Genomic DNA, 19,627 nt, shown 5'->3' with positions numbered 1-19,627 from the left:
ACTAAAGCGAATTCTTTTTCTCATTCAACCACTGTTGCTAGACCTGGTAATGGTCCTGCTGCTGGAATACGTACCATCACTTTCAATTTGTTTGCTGATGGTGTGTGAACAGTCAACAAGAACAAGACTATTAAGTCCGTGTCATCTTCTTCTTCTTCATCAGCACAACAGCCTGGTGCAGGCCAAGGCTTTCTCCGTCTGCTTCCTCCAGGCGGTACTACAAAACCTTCAACAATTAACTTTCAACAACAACTTTCAATTTTCTTAGCTTTATCAATCGCTGTTAAAGCCATTAATAAGTCAGCACCACCCGATACTGGATGAACTGTGCAACCACCTCTTTGCAAGTGCATTGTAAGGAGAGAAATAAGGCCGATTTTGTTCTTAGCGTCTGTGGTGTTCCCATTGGGTGTACTGCATATATGCCGTATACTCTCAAGCATTTTGTAGACATATAGCGTATACCCTCAAGCTTCAAAAATGTTCATATTATGACATATTATGTACATGATTGCATGCACATATATTGTGCTTGGAGGATTACTGGGAGTATACCCTCAGAAAATTGATGGGAACATCACTGCTTAGCGTTAACTGGAAATTCACTCTAATTAATAGTTACATTGATTGAATCTTCAACTTCCACTCCAATGTTTGGTAGAATGTGATCTTCGTAAATGTTCTTCATCTTTCGTGGTTCCTTGCTCGTATCCAACAAGAGCAACAGTTGCTGGGACATAATGAGCAATTATGTAATCCATGTATTGCTCGCAAATCTGTCTCAATGGTAACTAGGCATCGCCAGACAACACGATGAAGAAGGGAACTTGCATCAATGATGTAGGACACTTTCTCTAAATCAGGGATGATCGATGATTCATTTGAATCTGAAACCAAAACAAATACTGTTGAACATTTGCTTCTTTTCCTCATCAAGTCAGATTCGTCTAAAAAGTATGGGGGATAAGTACATAATTCAAATTGAAATACTTCTTCATATGTCATGCACACCATTCAATGTAAGAGACTATATTAGGGCTTATACATACAGTGTTGTTGTTAATTGTCATAAGACTTCGTTATATAGGCTAGAGACTGAACAGCTAATTTTCTTTTCAAGTGTATCTCATTGAATGTTTTGTTCTGATCAAAACAAATGAATTTTAAATATACAAAAAATACAATGTAATTAAAAAAATAAAATAAATCAGTCAAACATAGCAATCCAAAAGGTAAGCAATCGATATAATTAAAGTCATACAATGTAACTTAGTCGAAAAGAAATTAATAAAATCGAACAAGTATTTGTGAAATCATTGTACACTATTGAATGAATCGTTTCATATACAATGATATTCATATACAATGAATATCATTGTATATGAAACGTTGTCTATTTTTTTTTTTTTTTTTTTTTTTTTGAAACATTTTTAGAATTTTTGTTCCAGTCGACTCATGTTTTTACATTAGGCCGTTGATTGCCCCCTAAAAAACACCTTTCCAAAAATGTCCTCCTACATTTAGGAGGAATACCCCCTAAGTTAGCATCCCTGGATGACTGACAGAAAGAAAGACAGTAGATGAGAGAGTGTGTGAAGGGGTGGGACTTCTGACTGGTGCTGAGTGATGTTGGCCAACCAGCGCCAGTTCTTGTTCCAGCATTTCTATACTTCTAACCCTATGCGGTTCTTCTCAGCTTCTTTTGGACTACCATACAACTATACAAAAAAACTTTTTAGTAAAATTGTTTAGTTATTTCTTTTTACATTAGTTATAATTTAATTTTTCCAAAAAATCTAAAAATATACGAAAATTGCCTGGTTTTACACCCTTCGTAACTCAGGAACCGTTCCCTTAGCAAGGTTATGAGCAGGACCTTTTTGTTCGCAATTTAATGTAGATTATTTTGTATATTGCACTTTTCTTGCTAACCGGAATAGTTTTCTAAATATTTCCGAAAAAACTGATAAAAGCTACTAATCTACCAACTTCTGCCCCCCCCCCCCGCCTGCAACCCCGACGCTGAAAACGGCGTAACTTTCTACCAAGCGATATGTGGACATTGTACAGTATAGAACAATTTGGAGTGCGATCAAAACTTTTACTTTGGATGTTAAGGTTTAGGTGTAAGTTCACTGTACTATATCATCTCTGCAATAACGTACAGGTAACATCCAGTTTTGGATTTTATACTCCACTAAAATGGGATCCCTGCATCACTCTCTCCTGACATCTCTCCCCACCAGGGTCAATCCAAAATAAACAGCGGGAACCATTAAAAACGGAGGAAAAAATCATGGGGTCGGTGAAAAAAAACTAAAAAGATGGCCAATTTTTCCACGGACATAAAAGTTCTCCGGACTACAAGAGGGGGGACCCATACCTCAATCTCAAATAGCTTAGGGCCCCGTTAAGTTTAAATCCGGTCCTGGTAACATCAACAGCATTATTATAATGAACTGCCTAGTTAATTCACATTTTTGATTATACATGCTACTACATGGTGTAAAAGTGAGAAACCTCGTGAATTTAATCAGAATTCAAATGGACAATTAAAAAATAAATAGTTTAAAAACTGAAAAAACACGCTTTTGTAGCAATAAAGTAAAAAATAATCAAATACTCTTTGGGTCTTAAGTATGGTAAAGTAACTGACCAAACAACTAAGACAACTGATATGAAGCCCCCCCACCCCCACCCTTTTTTACATTAAAGTTAATTTTTTAGTCAATTATTTTATCATGCTTTCCATACAAAGATCATTTGATTATTTATTTCTTTATTGATACAAAAGCGTGTTTTTTTAGTTTTTTAAACTATCATTTTGCTTTAGCTTTTTTAGTTTTACTTGTTTTACGGCAAAATATTTATTTTAACATAATTTGAGATTTTCTATGTTCATGAAATCCCCCCTCCCCCGAAAAAAAAAAACGACAATGGCTCGGGAAACATTCAAATGGGGATCTTTTGAACTCCAAAAAGTAATGATACTCCTAAAGGTGTAACGGTCGAGCACTAAAAACTTTCAACTGCTATGATAAACTGTCTGTAGAATAATTGTCTAATACAGAATGCATACCAGTGTTCAATGTATCTGTGTGGAAATTATATTTGTATTTCTTTAAAAATTTGAGATACACTTTAACCAAATCACATTGTTCAACAATGACCGTGAATAAAAATGAATTTTCAACTGAAGGCATACCTACATTTAGGCATGAAATTAAAAAAAAATGTAATTCACGTTCTAATTACCTTGGAACAATGGAACAAACTTCAACTGATCCAGAAAACCAGGGCAGAGGCGTAGCTAGACCCGACTTTCGGGGGGGGGGGGGGGTTTCTTCTTTTTTATATATATATATATATATATATATATATATATATATATATATATATATATATATATATATATATATGTGTGTGTGTGTGTGTGTGTGTGTGTAAATTTTTTTAGTATTAAAAAAAATAAGAGGGAGGTGAATCTTACATACTTTGGAATAGGGTGCCCCAATTCCGGTACTTGTGTCAAACAAAACAAAAACGAAGAATTTTTATATTTTTTTAATGTTATGGATAATTCAACTTTTTTTTCTTTTCCTTCCATTTAATTTAAAGTGAAATTTTCTAGCAACGTCTTGTCAAAACCAGTCTATCCAAATCAGGGGGAAATCAAATATCTGATGAGCGTGTTCCGTTCATTTCAGTGTGACTGCTTAATTTAGAGGCTAACACACATCTACAAAACCTGGCATCCCTGAAAGCTAATAGATACTTCCATTTCCGCCTGTAAACTGGATGTTTGAATTTCAATCTCAGATTCTAGTGGTCAGACTATAAAGATATTATATTTATAAAGATATATCTATAAAAATATTTATTTTTAATTTTATTAGCTGCTTTAGAATTTACATAAATATCTATTTGAGAGAGCAACAGCAATTTTCGGGTATTATAAACAGAAGTCTTTTTATTTTCTACTTTTTAATCCGAACCAAGCTAATAGAAATAATCTAGATTCATCTCGTTTTTAAACATTTTATTCATGTAATGCTATGCAGTTTTTCTTTTGAATTAAAATAAAATTACCTTCAGAAGGGTCGATGGGACTAACGCTGCTTTGCAGACTGTACTTCATTTTCTTCAGACGACGTTAACTTTTTCTTTTTAGAGCAATCCTTTTCGTCATTTTAATTTTTTTCTTTGAGTTGAAAAAAGCTTGTTATCGGTCTTGTTCGTTTCATTATGCAACAACTTTCACTTAGAATGTACTACTTTAAACAGACTGTACGTTTCCAAAAGAATACGCAGTAAATACTGGCTGAAGAATCTATGTGATTGCAATGGATACTCTGGTTAGCAAAGGTAGTTTTGACTATGACCTATGACACACACGAGACCAGACCAACAAAAACCTCTATCGTCTCGAATTCCGGTTATGCTATCATTTTCGGATTCGAAGCCCAATGATCTTCAAAGCAGCAAACAAAAACATTTTCTTCAACTCAGAAACAGAGGAATAGTCTTCAAGAGCTGAGGAGGCAGTAAATGCGTTCCACGAATAGGCTTTCCAGGAAGATTAACCAAAGGACAGTCGTTTCGCGCACTTTCTTGAAAGAAGAGTTAAGGGGTGAAATTCACAGGTTTGGCATGTTAAGATGAACATTAAAGTTCATTGTTAAAGGTCATTCAAGTTAAAACACATTTCGCTCTGTTATCTGGATTAGTACTGTTCTTTGGTTGCTCTCTTTCTTAAAATTGTGATTCCTTAGAAAACCGAAATGATAGGAGTGAAAATAAAGTATAAGTTTTTTTTTCAAGTGATGAAAAAATGAAAATCGTAGACTACTGACCAAGTTAGATTTGCTGCAATTGCTAACCTCAAGAGGATAAATAATGAATCCAAAAAAAAAAAAAAAAAATCAGGGACCAAAAAGCAATAAAAGACTTTTTCTTGAAAAAGATATGCTTAAAGTTTCTTTTACTGTCAAAATGATTCCTTAAACTCGCAATAAAGCACTCAATAATGTAATAATAGAATAAATCCCTAACAAAACTAATAAAGAGGAATTTAAATCAAGAGCCCATATTGTCTTTAGTATCGATTTCAAATTTTCACTATCATATTTCAAATTTCTATAAAAAGTTTCTTAAAGCCTCCGTAATTCAAAACCTCTTTATCTCGATTTTTTTAATGTGAAATTCAAAATATACAGATTCGACTGTATGCAATATTCTCACTGCGCGACTAATAAAATTAAACATATTTAACAATTTGCAGAATCTATGACAAAGAAAGGCTGCCTATACCTGGATTTAACAAACAATCTCATTTCTAAAGCGAAGTGTCAGATTTCACTCAATTATCAAAAAACTGTCGCAGCAGAGGGAGGCGTCTTTATACTTGAGGGTCACTCATGGAGCAGATTTTCAATGACATTGGGGGGGGGGGGAAGGCGAAGTGAATTTTTGACCTTTGTTACACAGAAAAAAGTTGTAGTGATTTTTTTTTTCTTTTTCTTTTTTTCTTTCCCTTCCCTCTTCTTTTTCTCTTTTTTTTTTGAGACTAACGTTTCGGGGGGGGGGTTGTCCCCAAACCCCCCCCTTAGCTACGCCCCTGAACCAGGGGCTTTTATCGATATTTAAATCGAATTTGTGCGAGCAGTTTTCGCCCTTTTATTAGTGGATTTATGCAAATATATATGATTAAAATTTGAATAAACTAATAATTAATAGTTAATGAATAAATTTGATTATAGAATATTGCATTGTCATCGAGACTGAGGTCATTGCTTTTTGCACTTGGTTGAATTGCAAAAGAATTCGATCGCAGAAACGGGCAAAATTTGAGTTGCAAGATTCCGTTACAAGATACATACATACATACAGGTGAAGTTAATAAAAGCCTGTCAAAAAAAAAAAAAAATAAGGTCGATTTTTCTCAAAGCCAGCTCAATTCAAATAAATTTTTATCTATAAAGAACTGTTGTACTCACGTAAAATTTGCTCCAATCAGATTCGTTTGAACCTTGTTTCTTTTTTTCAAAAACATTATCTAAGAGTGAAAGTTAAAAAAAAAAAAAATAACTTGAATTTTGACATCTGGAATTCAAATTATGTTTTTCGCAATCGCGAGTGTGTGTATGTAGGCGTGTGTGTTTGTGTCTGGGGGGTATGTGTGTTTGTGTGTAGGGGGTATGTGTGTTTGCATGTAGGGGATATGTGTATGTGTGTAGGCATGTGTGTTTGTGTCTGTGTGCTGGCATAAGTGTGTGGGTAGTTTTGTGTATGAATGTGTGTGGGGGAGGGTATGTGTATGTAGGCATATGTGTTTGTGTCTGTGTGCAGGCATGAATGTGTGGGTAGTTGTCTATATGTGTGTGTGTATGTTTTTGTGTGTGTGTGTGTGTGTAGGTGTCTGTATGTGCTTGTGTATGTGTGTGTAGGGTGTATGTGTGTTTAGGTGTATGTGTGTGCGTGTGTGTGTGTAGTTGTGTATGTATGCGCGTGTGTGTAGGACATGGATGCAACCTGGAGACGGCTTTCGCTATAGGAGCAGCATCGTGAGGAGCCGGTCGACGACGATGGAGCGGAGGGCGGCGGTGGGGAAATAAAATCATAGGACGCCAAAAACAAGCAAATAAAAGCAATAAGCAATCGTGATTGCTTAAAAAAAAAAAGCTATCATCGGACACAGCATCGTTAAAAATAAAATAACGATTCAAAATTTAATTGGACTGTTTCGTTGATAACTGTTTCACATTTTTAGAAGAAACAACAATTTTTATTGTTCTCAAAAATGCACTTAAAGCTTCTGCTCACAGAATGCTAATGTTATTTTTGTTTCGTGGGATTTCAGTGATTTTTGCAATACATAACTGCTTTCATCCTCTAAAAAACACTTTTGAGCTGAAAGGTTTTTCAAATTTTGGATAATCGCATTAATTTCTTTCTTTTTCTCTTCTACTTCTTTCCACGACCTCCTCCCCCCTCTATCATTTCTATTTACTCCTCTTGTCCTTCTTAAACATCAACAGACGCCAGAATCGATTTAAAATACGGATAAAATATTGACTATATAAAAATACTAGCGATACCCGCACAGCTTTGCCCGTAGTAGAGAATTAAAAGGTCATTTGGTTCGCCTGTATATTTACAAATAATGGATGATGAATTTTTAGCCAATTTGCTATGTTCATTTAATCTATTATATCATTAAGATCTATTGCTGAATTTCTTTAATGCCTGTGCCTTCAGTTTCGATACTTTCCCAAAGCTCTGAAACAGGGTGTACCTCTTCTATTTCAAACATGGCAAACCACTTAATTTATTTACGTCATATAGGCCAATCACATTACTTCCCGTTTTATCAAAAATTCTAGAAAAGCTTGTTCTTAACAGATTACAGTACCATCTTTATAGCTCTGGTCTCAATAGTCCTCATCAATTTGGATTCACATCTGGACGCTCTACGGAGAATGCTTTACAAAATCTTTTTGATAAAATTTACAACTGCATAAATAATGACAGGCTGACCCTATTGATTTCAATCGATGTAACTGGAGCCTTTGACAATATAACATGGACATCGATATTGCAGCAACTCCTTCGTTCAAAGTGCGAAAGTGGTGTTTATGAATTATACAAGAGTTTTTTTTTTATCAGGAAGAAATATTACAATCTTTTCAGGTTCCACTTTGGTGAGCGCAACCCCATCCAAAGAATGTCCGCAAGGGTCTTGTAGCGGCCCAGAACTTTGGAACCTTGTTTTAGCATCACTACTTGACATTTCATGGCCTGTAAACGTCCATATACAAGCATTTGCAGATGACATCATCTTTGTAGTGTCAGCCTCAACTCGGAATGAACTCGAGTCCTCAGCCAATGAAGCACTTAGAAGATTGCATGATTGGCTCCAAGAAAACCAGTTACAAGCTTGTCCGGAGAAAACAAAATCCCTATTTCTTTCTAAACCTAGAAACTACGTTTGACAGCCCATCATAAAACTTGGCGACAATTTCATCAAAAGGTACAAAGAAATTGATTATCTTGGAGTCAGGCTGGATAAAAAGCTCAGCTGCTCAGCACACTTGGAAAAAATCCATAAAAAATCAATTCTTCTTTTGAGTAAGCTACAATGCATCTCTGGAAAATCTTGAGGAGCAAATATCCAACTACGCAAACTGCTATACCAAACAGTAATAGAACCTTCAATTCTTTATGGAGTTGCAGTATGGGGTCAATTTTTGAAGCAGAAAGATCTGAAGAAATTAGGAACTATTCAACGTCATTTCCTCCTTGTTGTCTTAGGAGCATATAACACATCAGCTCATACCACTTTGCATGTTCTTGCGGGTATTCCACCAATTGCTCTTACGGTTCATCGAAAATTAGCTTTGGGAAACATATTTATCAGGAAGACCACAATTCAAATATCACCAAATAATACTTTCTCATCTAATAGCTTTGAAGAAGCCAGCCAAAAATGGACAGAACATCCAAAATTACAGTGTGCAATTCCGTATATTAGTCTAGAAGAACCTAATATTTCAATACTTCACACAGGAATTTTCACGGACGGTTCGAAAATATGTGATGGAACAGCATCAGCATTCACCCACATCTTCAATAATCAGGTTGTCTACGATTGGTCAGCCAAACTAACTGTAAATAATTCAGTTTTTCAAGCTGAACTTTTCTCCATTTTTCACGCTTTACACTATATCGCATCAAAAAATATTATCTCGAGCACTACAGTATTCTCAGATAGTATGTCTTCTCTCAAAGCGATAATGGACCTGAAGCATACCTCAAAGTTGGTCAGAGACATTCAAACTCTCTACAGAGAAAACCCAAATATAAAACTAAACTGGATTAGAGCTCATATAGGACACTTCGGCAATGAACGAGCCGACTTTTTAGCTAAAACCGCAGCAATAAGTCTTACACATCCATTCGTCTATAAAATTCCGTTGCCAAAATCTTTCCTCAAATATCTCCTCTGGTCTGAACTTCTTCAAAATTGGCAGAAAATCTGGGACACTGCAGAAACTGGTCGGAGAGTTCATGATTTCCTGCCAAAAGTAAAACTAAAACAACGCTGCAAACATCCAGTAGAAGTACAATTTCTAAGTGCACATGGACCATTTTCCATCGTATCTACACAGATTTAAGTTAATTAGCTCACCATTATGTGTATGCTGTCAACCTGGAACTCCTGAACATTACATATTCAACTGTCCTCTAACCAGCTCTTTCCATTGCACTTATAATTCCAACTTTTCTTTCTCCAAAAATATTTCACACATTCTATCTCATCCAGTTACACACAAGAATATCCATAAAATAATGTCGCTTCTCATTTCTGAAGCAGATGACTTTAAATATCCAGCCTAAAAACTTTCAAAACTGCGTGTTTACATTGTATTTACCAGCCATCCCAATCTTATTTAGCTTCTTCACTTGTATGTTACTTCTTTTTATTTAGTTCTTTTTATTGTTTGTTATCTTATTATTGTTATTGGTTTTTGTAATTATCAAAATTGTTCCAGCGAGTGTCGCTCGTGATCTGTTATGTTCCCCCCAGTCATCACATCCGGTTAAACCCTCACCGGGGTTGGTACGGTGGTGATTGGTGGGGTTTAAATAAATAAATAAATAAATAAATGTTCATTTGCTCGTCCTTGTTATGGTAGTTTGCTCGTCGACGTTAAGCTCGGTAAAATGTTCTTAAAATTGGAATAGAAAAAGAACAAAATCGAATTTTCGAAAAATCGCTTCGAGGTGCACACCCCTATGCTACAAGCTAATTTTGTGCCAAATTCATGAAAATCAGCCGAACGCCCTAGGCGCTATGCGCGTCACAAACATCCAGACAGATTTCCAGACTATAAGCTTTCAGCTTTATTATTAGTAAAGATTTTATTTTAAAAACAAATGACAAATTTAGACTATGTTTAAAAATTATTCATATCCATAGTTATAATAACTTAAACAAGTTAAAAAAACTATATTAACTATTAATGTGAAAAAATTTAAAACAAACAAATTAAAGTATCATAGGTTAAAATAACTTCCATTTTTCAAAATGATTTTTAAACTATAGGATGCAGAAGTATAGAAACTTTAAACACAGCATGCATTTGATGAAGCATGTGTTCGATGTTAGCATGTTTCCAAAACATATTATTATTATTAATATTATTATTTTTTACCTATACGAGGTCGGTAGAAATTAGGAAAATTAAATTCAATAAAATAACTGGTGTTTGATTCAAATTTGCTTCCAAATTTATTAGTGTTTCAGTTCTGTATTTATTCTAGAATCGAATATCGAAAAGTATTAAAGCAATGGAAAATAAAAAATTAAGAGGTGTAGAGACTTTATAAAAATAACTGTCAATTTATTCAATCTACCGAATTTGTCATTGACTTTACAGTGAAAATTGAAGGGAAATCTTGTGAGAAAATAATTTTGAGTAATGTAACAATCGGTGAGAAAAAATAGGGACGTCAAATCTCATCAACTTCTCTCGCAAAACATTGCAACTAACTAACCATCGTGAAGCGAAAAGATTGGTCGTCAAAAATTTTACTCAATGCTCGAAAAATTGAGCAACCTTCTTCAAAATGAGAAATTTGTTAAGAAATATTTGAAAAGTGGGAGAAATAAACTAAAGCTGTGCAGATTCAACAGAAAAGTTTACGGGGAGTTCAAATCTGGATTTTGTTTTCAATTTCAAAAATTTGGCATCTTCCTTTTCAAACAATAAAATTTGTTAGAACATTTAAAGTTTTATTCACGTTGTTGTTATGCCTAATGTTTCTAATATGAAAAACAGAGTGTTCTGCGTTTCAGTACACAAAACAAAATTTAAGCAATTTTTAGCACCGTTAAGGACTTTTAAATGACAAAACCCAAAATTAAGCACTTTTAAAGGACCGTTTGAAACCTTTTCTCTCTTCCCTTGTGCCTTGTTTTTTCATGTACCGAAATAAGAGGGGTTGAAAGCTTTCTTAATAATTCGCAACTCCAACAAACTACAGGGGATAATGACAGCTTTTGCAGAGCAATAAAGTCAAGTTGGCGCACTATTTTAGCGATAAAAATTCCAAGCTTTTATTTTTTATTGTTCAAATTCTTAACAACGTTCTTTCTGGATTTTTCAATCTGTTCTGCGATAAATATTTTCAAGAAAATTTATTTGAATACTGTCCATTTCAGTTGCATGCTATAGTAACAAGGTTATTTAAATCATTTATGTAGAATTAGGTTAAGGAAAAGCAGTAATTTTTCAGCATGGCCCTAGTGTCCAGTCAATGTTGTTAAGTCCGCCTTTTTTTACATCGAATTGAAAAACTGATATTTATTCAAATTCACTCAGAACAAGATAAATAAAATGTGTACTCAGTTTATATCAGATATTTTTGATGTTACGCTGTTGCGAATGACGATTCCAAATGATGAATTACGCAAATAAAAAACATACACATAACAAACTGTTTGTTTTGCCCAAAATGAACACGTGGAACGCAATGTTTTAGTTTTTTCGGCAGTTTTCTAATTCACCGCAAGGTAGCGTATTCGAGCTCTGGAGTTGCGAATTTGTAGAGTCCATAGAATAATAATAAGAGTAGACCGAGCTTCCCCAGACTTGCTGATGAAAAAATTGGTTCATGGATACATCATGTGACTGGTGGAAGGCTCAGCGAAAACTTTGGCGGCATGGTTGCCAGCTGGCAGGATTATCTATAGTTTGGCACTCGGCATGTATTTCAAGACGTAATGTGTTTTTATTATAATTTTTTTCCCCAGGTGCAGAGATGATTGAACTGTTTTTCTTTTAGTTATGCATTATTTTGACATTAGTAATTAGTTTTTGATCGCAGTTTTCAGTAACTTTAATTTCATTCGGAACTACTACATCAGCGTTGGCGTAAACGTAATGGCGTAAACGTTTTTCGTTAACGCAAAAATGTACTAATCGGCAGTGGCGGATCACCGCATAGGCGCATGAGGCGATAGCTGGGGCCTCCAGCAAAGCAGGGGGCCTCGGGCCGCGAAGTGTTACATACTCAAAACGAAAATATTTTGCTTTAGGATTTGCCATGGAAAGTCATAATTTTGAGTGCAAAATGATCAAAATTCATGGAAATTGACAGTAATGGATTTTAAGCGCTGACTGATTGCTCCCCATAGGGCCGCGTCTAAGGGGGCCCCAGGCTTCAGGTGCTTTTGTTTGGATCTTTCCAGGGGAAAAAATTGTTCGTTTAGAGGAATTGCAATGGGTAACGTCATAATTTTGAGTGGAAAATGCTCGAAACTCATGGAATCTACAATTAGTCATGGATTTCAGGCGCGGGTTTGCTGCTCCCAATGGGGCCCCCAGCGTCTAAAGGAGCCCCAGGCTTGGAGTGCGTTTGTTTGGATTTTTCCAGGAGAAAAAAATGTTTATTTTGAGGATTTGCCATGGAAAGTAATCATTTTGAGTGGAAAATACTCAAAACTAATGGAAATTGACAGTTAGTGATGGATTTTTGGCGCGAGCTGATTGCTCCCAATAGGGCCCCCTAATAGGATTGCTCCCAATAGGGCCACATCTAAGAGGGCCACAGGCTTCAGGTGCCTTTGTTTGGATTTTTCCAGGAGAAAAAATTGTTCGTTTAGAGGATTTGCAATGGAAAGTCATAATTTTGAGTGGAAAAGGCTCGAAACTCATGGAATCGACAATTAGTCATGGATTTTAGGCGCGGGTATGCTGCTCCCAATGGGGTCCCCAGCGTCTAAAGGAGCCCCAGGCTTGGAGTGCGTTTGTTTGGATTTTTCCAGGAGAAAAAATTGCTTATCCTGAAGATTTGCCATGGAAAGTAATCATTTTGAGTGGAAAATGCTCAAAACTAATGGAAATTGAGTTAGTGATGGATTTTTGGCGCAAGCTGATTGCTCCCAATAGGGCCCCCTAATGGGATTGCTCCAAATAGGGCCATTTCTCAGAGGGCCCCAGGCTTCAGGTGTCTTTGTTTGGATTTTTCCAGGAGAAAAAATTGTTCGTTTAGAGGATTTGCAATGGAATGTCATAATTTTGAGTGGAGAATACTCAAAACTCACGGAATCGACAGTTAGTCATGGATTTTAGGCGCGGGTTTGCTGCTCCCAATAGGGTACACTGCTTCTAAAGGGGGCCCCAAGCTTCAAGTGCGTTTGTTTGGATTTTTCCAGGATAAAAAAATGCTTGTTTTGAGGATTTGCCATGGAAAGTAATAATTTTGAGTGAAAAATGCTCTAAACTCATGGAAATTGAGAGTTAGTCATGAATTTTAGGCGTGGACTGATTGCTCCCAATAGGGTACCCTAATAGGATTGATCCCAAAAGGGCTTCGTCTAAGGGGGCCCCAGGTTTCAGGTGCCTTTGTTTGAATTTTTTCAGGAGGAAAAATTATTCATTTAGAGGATTTGCAATGGGTAAAGTCATAATTTTTTGTAAAAAATGCTCAATACTCATAGAATTATCAATTAGTCATGAATTTCAAAATATATTTGTTTCTTTCCTCCGTAATGCTTCATCGAAACAAACAGCATATTTCGTGTTCCACCGTAGCCATCACTTTTTCTGAGATCGGAGAGTTCCCGCTTTTTTTTCAAGGTCGTGTGTCCCCTAAAGAAAGTGGGGTGTTAGATAAGAAGTAACAAAAGGAAAGGCATTATATGGCTCAAGTTCCACGTCAAATGGAAGCCAAAACAGGGCGGTTGACCTTGGGAAAATGACCGCGAGCACCGTTCTTCTTCCCTGTACATTTCAATCCAATTCAGCAGTGCAGTGTCATCTTGTCTTGCAACAGTGGTCAGAATCTTGCTAGTTTAATGAAAGAAAAGAAGCCTTCTCCCCCCCCCCCAAAAAAAAACAGCACTGGAATTTAGGTGAGCAATCAAACTTTTTTTTTCTCTAATGCCTGAACTTACTTTTTAGTCGTAAGTTTGAAAACGAAATTGTTTCAATAGAATCGGTAAAGTAGGGAAATGTGGGGCAAAGTGAAATGGTTAAGATCACTTACTTCATTTCAGTATGAACAAATTGGAATTTTGTTCGAAAATTTTCGGCTCATAAAGTAGGAACAATATATTTTGTAATAAAACTTGCATTTAAACATTATTTTTAATTTTTAGCTATAACTTTGCACCTCCAAAAAAAGGTCGAAATATTTACTTTTTTTTCTATGGGGCAAAGTGAAAAATGAAATTTTTTCGAATTAAACATTTTTTATTTGATTATTAAAGATATCTTTGATCAAATGAATGAGTAAATAAAAGAATAAATGAATGAATAAATAAAAAGAAAAGGAAAAAATAAGCAAATAAAAAATAATTAGTTAATATATGAGAAAAATTAAATGAGTCAATAAAAAAAAATAATTTTAATTCTGAAATTTTGAATTCAAATTCTGTGTTTCGCAATAACGAGTTGCGACAGGACCCTACTCATTGGAGTTATTGTTTACAGAAACGGCTCCTGTCCCCCCAAGCCTGCCCCTCCTCCTGGGAAGTTACGTGTGCTTAGTTGTGTGTGTGTAAACCTATGTGTATGCACGTAGGCGTGTGTGTATGAGTATGAGCGTGCGTGTGTGCAGGACATCGACGCCACCTACCAGAAGAAGCAGATTCCGGGGGACAATGCTCAGGACCAGCAGAGGACGGTGGGCTGTAGTGCTGCAGAGGAAATCGGGAGGAAAATAAAATCACAGTGACGTCAAGGACAGTCAAATGAGAACAATAAGCAATCGTGATTGCTCAATTGTGAATGAATAAGAAAATGAATGAATGACTAAATAAGGTAACTATTAAATAAAAGAATGTAAATGAAATAATTAATAAATAAATACGCAAGTGATTTTATAAAGTATTGAAGAAGTAAACGAAATGGAGCTGTTTCACTTTGTCCCATCTACTTTGCCCCACATGCACTTGAATAACTGTACAAATTATTTAAAACAACAAATAAGAAGCTTAATATTAAACAAATACTTTGCCGAATATTAGTAGATCTCAATTAATATTTAAAACATTAATTCCAAGAACTTTATCATCTAATAATAACAAAAATAATTTTTGACTTACAGCAAAATATTACAATATGAGTATCAATTTTTTTTCTTTCTTTTTCTTTTCTTTTTCGCTCACAAAAGTAAATTTTTATAATTTGCTTTCAACTGTCGGGTCTCGCGTAGGGTGGTTAAGTAATTATATCATATTAAACCAAGATTTCTGTTCCTTGAATATAAGGCACGTGCGCAGACCAAGTTGATACCGAGTAATACTTAAGACTTATAAATTGTAAGGATTATTTCCTTTTACCAGAAATGCTTAGAAATGCCCCCTCCCCCCCCCAAAAAAAAGCATCTATCAGTCACATTTGAATTTAGACGTCTTGAATTCAAATTATTTTTTAGAAATCAGGAACTGCAATAAGACCCTACTCGTTGGGTTTCTTGTTTTTACAAATAAAATGGAATGATCAAGAAATTTGCACCCGTCATATTATGACTGGTGGTTTTCTAGAATTGGTGACACGAGGTATTTCCACAAAAAAGAAATAGTGATTAGATTGCCGTAATACAAATGAAGAATTTATAGCCGATATCCACCAGTAAGTATACTTATCATGAAGATTATTTACAGTGTATAACGTTATGTATTTTAATTTCTTATCAGTCTTAAATGACGGGATAAGTGGACAGAGTACTAAGTGCGTACCGAGTACCCGGTACCACACTAATTACTGCTATTCTTTCACCACTATTCTAGAGAAATTGATATAATTATTGTACATTACTGATTCTCGTGGGCATGTTCTACGTAATACATTGTTTTAAGCAGCTCCCCCCACAAGGCCGTAGCCAGAGGGGGGAGGTCAGGGTGTCAGGCCCCTCTCGAAATTTTCAAAATCTTGCATGCTATAAAAACGCTCTCAAAAATGTTTCGCACTTCAACTCGAAAAAGTTAAAAATCTCCCCCCCCCCCCCCCAATATCACCGAAGATCGTCTAAACTTCCGTTTTAAAGGCTTCAATTCCAAAAAAATCTCCGTTGAAGCGCCCCCGAAAATTAGCGAAAAAGGGCCCACAAACCTCTCCTCCCACTATCGTTACCGAAGATGTTCTAAAACATGCGTTTTAAAGCTGACTTCAAAATTTTTTGCAGGAATATCTCTCTGCCCCCCCCCCCTCATTAAAATCATTAAAGATTATCTTAGTTTTCATGGCTTAAATTTCAAACATTTTTCAGAGGAGAGCGTCCGAAAACTCCTTTTTTCCCTAACAGCATTGAAAGTCAACCAAAATTACGTTTTCGGAGCTTCAATTGGGAAAGATGGCCAATCCACTTTACGTTACCGAAGATGATCTTTCAATCGTATTCTAAAGATTTCAGTTTCAAAAAAAAAAAAAAAAAAAAATCCCGGAGATTGACACCAAATCTCTCTCCTCCCTAACATTACCAAATATCGTTTAAAACTCCATTTTTGCAACTATAATTTCGGACATTTTCGGGGGAGAGCCGCCGCCGAACCCCCTTTCTCGTAGCATAATAGGTGATAATTGACAGTTTTAAAGGATACAATTTCAAAAAAGACCGGGGGAGCGCCTCTGAACCTCTATTTACATTACCAAAAGTTGTCTAAAATGCATTTTTAAAACTACAAATAAAGAAAATTTGCGAGGTCGGGCCCTGGAATCTCTCTTCCCCATAACATCACCAAATGTCTTCTAAAACTGCGTTTTTAGAGCTATAATTGAAAAAAAAATTAGTTGGCGAGCTCCTGAAAAGCCCTTTTATTAACATAATTTAGAGATGTAACAATACTGCGGTTTTACAATTATCTTCATACCTCTTCTGCTTCTAACATTACAAAAGATCGTCAAAAACGAATTTTCAAGACTACAATTCCTTAAACTTACTGGGGCAGAAGCCGCTGCATTAAAAACACTTATGATATAAAAGAAGAGACCTGCATTTTCATACACCTCCTATTATTTTTTATTTGACTTCGGAATCGCCCTGAAGGTCGGATCATGCCGCGACAGCAACTTCTGACACTTACCACTGATCCAAAAGAGGGTTTTAAACCCTTTTGACAAAATCAAAGACAGTCGAAAATTAGGTTTTTACGATCGTAATTCTGGAAAATTTTCGACTCAGAGTCCCCAATCCCTGCTATCCTCCCAAAAGTCACTTAAAAGTCCATTTTCAGAATTTTGATTTCGAAAATTTGCGAGAGGACAGCAGCTACTTACCCACCTCTTATGCAGTTACCAAAGAGAACTTTAGAATGTGTTTTAAGAAGGGAAAACTCCTAAATTTAAATCTCCTTCCCATAAACTCTCCCAAAGAAGATTTGTAATGGCATTTTTAAAGTTTTATTGTATATAACTTGAAATCCTCTCAAACCTCTTCTCTTCTCCACCAGCATCATCAATCGTAGACCTTATAATTTCAAAAACTTTCCGAGTTAAAGCAACTACCTCTCCCCCTAACATGTCCACATGCATCCCAAAATTGCGTTTTTTAAACTACAATAACAAAATTTCCCGGGGTCAACCCCAAATGCGTTTTTAGGGTTCAAAAATTTCCAGGGGAGCCTTCACAAAACAAACCCTTTTCCTTGTGTTTTTACCAAATATAGCCTGAAATTGCGTTAAAAAAATGTCTTTTGAAATTGCGTCTAAAATGAGGTATCAAACCCAATGTCAGTTTTTCAAAATATTAAAAATACTTCTGAATCTGCTCCTCTCTTATAAACAATAATTTAGGTGCTCCTGACCTTCAAAGCTCAGGAAAAGTGATTGGTGGTTTATATTACTATTTCATGTTCTAATTTGTGAGCCAATTAAAGGTCTTCATGTCATTGGTATCTCTTTCACGATTGCGACATTTAAGACGCCACACATCATTTTTTGTACCAACAAACTTGTACATTATTGAATTTTGATTAAGTGATATTATAATAATAATAAATTATTTGGAGAGTGGGAAAAAAAATTATAAAATAAAAAAAAGCCTTCAAAACGGCCGAGAAGATAACCAGCAGTAGCAGTGCATTTTTTAAAGTAATATAAAATATTTAATATAGTTTGGAAATTCTTGGGATAATGACTGATAATCATCACTAAGGATCGCATTAAAATCTTTTATTTGATGTCCTAAAGGTATAAATAAATTAAGATTCCCCTCCCGTTGAAAAAAAAAATCAGGACTGTAATTGCTAAGGGGGGCACCTAGGCATATCAAAATGACCGTTACGTAACGTTTCAGAAATTATTTATCAAATTTGTAGTCTCCAGTTACATTTCGTTCTCCAGCTGAGCTTTAATTTAGACTATGATGTGCGCAAAATTAGAAACGCTTGTATTTGTCTAATATTAACTGAGCAAATTGTAACAAACTTCATCTTCTACAGAAGAAAAGCTGTTTTCGACGACGTAAAATATTAAGGAGTGCGTATGTCAATTTTAAAATACCAATTTTTGATATTTATACATAATTACACTAGTGGCGCAATCAAAGGGGGGAGTGGGGATCACGGCCTCCCCCTCATAATGCTGAGTTGATTTTTTTTAAACTATTCTTTATTATTGAAGCGAAGAAAAGAACAGGTCTTGGGAAAACACAGTGATTGTTGAAAGAAAAAAATAATAATGATGGGAAAAATCTAAATTTCTCTTTAAAAGAAATTTCTGAGATAAAAAAATTCAGCAGTATGGCTTACTGTGTTCTTATTGCCACCCCATTCATATTTCGTTCTTATCTCTCCCTCTTAAGTTTTAAAATTGACACTTCTCTAAAGTCCCCCCTTCACACACACACACACACACACCGAAAGCATTATGGAGAGAAGAGCGAGACTCTGAAATACCATTTTTGAAGATCTTCAATTTCACAAAAGTTCCAGGGGTAAGCCCCCAAACAAGATCGAAAATCGCTTAAAACTGCGTTTTTGGAACTTTAATTTCCAAAAATTACTGGCTCTAATGTTGCAAAATATGGTCTTAACAATCGCGTTTTTAAGACTTGAATTTCGGAAAATATTCGAGCAATGGTCGCTGAACCACCTTCCTCTAATATCATAAAAAAATAAGTTTTTAAAATTACACTTAGAAACAGTTTAAGTGGATTAGCCCCTGAATATAAATGCTTAAGTTTTTAGGACCATAATTTTGAAACAAATGTCCAGGAGGAGAGGCTCCAGAACCTCTTTTTCTGTAAAATTGTTTATCCCGTAATGTTGTCTACAATTGCGTTTTTGAAACTTCAGTTTCTAAAATCCGGAAAGAGCTAGGAGTAATTGATTTCGAGCTATTTAAAAAAAAAAAAAACAAAACAAACAAACAAACAATCGATTGGAGGCAGTTCCCTGAGCTCCATTCTTTACCCTAACGTCAATAAATATGGCCTATAATCGCGTTTTTAAGGCATCTATTTCAACAGCTTTCCCCTTGCACCTTTTGCCCCCTAACATCAGCGAAGTCTAAAATTGCTTTTTAAAACTACAAGTTTCAAATTTTTCCCGGGGGTAACCCCCGGACCCCCCTTTCTTATCCGATCAGAGGTTATCCCCCCTCTCTTTTTGCCAACTACC

Source organism: Uloborus diversus, chromosome 6 (assembly GCF_026930045.1).
Source record: "Uloborus diversus isolate 005 chromosome 6, Udiv.v.3.1, whole genome shotgun sequence".
NCBI classification, from domain to species: domain Eukaryota; kingdom Metazoa; phylum Arthropoda; class Arachnida; order Araneae; family Uloboridae; genus Uloborus; species Uloborus diversus.
Note: the sequence above shows the minus strand (reverse complement) of the source record.